The sequence below is a fragment of the Cebus imitator genome, unplaced genomic scaffold (assembly GCF_001604975.1).
Source record: "Cebus imitator isolate Cc_AM_T3 unplaced genomic scaffold, Cebus_imitator-1.0 Scaffold350, whole genome shotgun sequence".
NCBI classification, from domain to species: Eukaryota; Metazoa; Chordata; class Mammalia; order Primates; family Cebidae; genus Cebus; species Cebus imitator.
The window spans coordinates 574,151-576,250 of NW_016107665.1; positions in this window are offsets into that span (position 1 = coordinate 574,151).

Consider the following 2,100-nt stretch of genomic DNA (forward strand, 5'->3'; position numbering starts at 1 on the left):
TTCCTTTCATCATGTGAGAACACAACGTTCCTCCCCTCTGAAGGATGCAATAACAAAGCAGCGTCTTGGAAGCAAAGTAGGGGCGCTCTTCCAGACACCAAACCTGCTGGCTCCCTGATCTTGGACTTCTCAGCCTCCAGAACTGTGAAAGATACATTTCTATTTTTTAAATAAATGATCCAGTCTAGGCTATTCTGTTATAGCAGCACCAATGGACTAAGACAACATATTATCTGTTTTAATGTGTTAATCTTAAAACCATTCCTTATGCTCATCCATGTTCATCACAAGTTTGTTGAAAGTACATTTTGTGTGTGTATGAATTTCAATTTTGTGGATTTTGTGAATTTTTAAGCTTGTGAATTTTGTGAAAGGGAATTTTTTCTGGGTGTAGATTAGTAAAAACATCAGTTTTTGAACAACTACTACCAGCTCCGCCCCTGTAGGGGGTACACAGGAGAATTAGACACACTCTCTAAGTGCAAGGAGACAAGGCTGTCCTCGAGAATAGGATCTGAGCACTGGGGCAGGAGAATGCTGTTGCCAGAAGTCCAAGTTTGGGAAAGAATGAACAGTAAAGAAGAACCACTGAATTCAGGGGGACAGACAAACTATCTGGGGCGTAGGAAGGCAGAGCCCAGAACAAAACCCCAAGCCTTGAGTCCCGGGCTCCCTGAGGCCTAGGCAGAGGAAGAAGGACAGCCCTCTAGAGCAGAGTGCAAACTGCAGCAGAGAAGTCAGAGACAGAAAAGTCAATCACATTGGACAGTAAAACAGATTGTCTGAGGGCAGTCTGGTTGGACTCTAACTATCGAGAGGCAGGGGACATTTCTGCAGCTCCTTTTATAACTCAGTAAGTATTTTTCTACTGTTGTATTTTCATCAACAGATTGACAAAAAGACACGAACAGGCTGGGCAAGACCCTTAAGCTAGAGCAGATTCATTTCTCTCCATCAAGATAAGAACAGAAGGAGGAGGGGAAATTATCCACCCCTGCACCTCCAAAGTCAACTCCCTGGGTGTTATTAAGCACCACCACATCAGTATTCCAACCCCAGAGTCCCTCCAAATACCCACGTAAACATTCATTTACATTTAAATTGTGCTTCTCTGGATTCAAACTCTTTCTCTGAAAACTAACAATCCAATTATCAAGAAAACCAACATGTCATTTCTAAGCCTGGTGGTAGAGACCTTCTCCTCTCCCAGGAAATTCCTGCATTCACCATGAAGCAGCTTCAGGTGTCCCTGTCTGGATGGGTTTGGTCAGCATCCCAGCACACTCAAGGATGAAATTTAAAATATTTGTGCTCTTCAGTAGGGAAGGACGAGCATTGAAGAAGCATGCTAGCAAACCACTGCATTCATTTTAATGGGTAGAGAGGGAAGGTGGTCATGGAAAACTTTAGAGAAGAAAAGCCTTGTAAAAACTGCTGGAGGTGCTCGAACGAGCTCTGCTCTGGCATTAGAGCTGCTTCGAATCCCAGCTTGGTGGCTTCTTGGCTTTCTGAGCTTCAGTACATTTATATCTCTAAACAGAGAGGTCAAAGCGTTTCAATGAACTGGGCTAACATGTGCCTTGTACAGTTGTCTTGAGGATTAAATGTTACAATGTATATGAACGTCCCTGACACAAAGTAGACACTCAGAAAATGCTTTTCCCTTCCTTGTGAAGGCTGGGAATGCTATTGCTGGAAAGCAAGAGGTAAGCATCTTCCTAGGAGGAAGGGACCAAACCAACAGGCAAACCATGGAGGGCTGGGCAGTGAAGGAATTTGCTTGCCAGTTTAATACCTTGAAATTTACTCAACCCAGTGAATATAGGGCTTCTTTTATCATTTCTTGGACTAAGAGTTCAAGGGCTGAACTTAAGGACAAGAGAAGGGGAAGAAAGGACTCCACCCAGCATGTGATTACTATGAAAAATGGGTCAAGCCTAGGGATGCACTAAATCTATTCCCTCCGCAGTATCAGTGGGGTGTTCCCTCCCTACTTACTAGAAACTAAACCAAGTCAAGGGAAGAAAATGGAGAAAACAAACAAAGGACTAGGAGAAAAACAATTAACATAAACACTCCATGTTCTACATTCATGAGTCA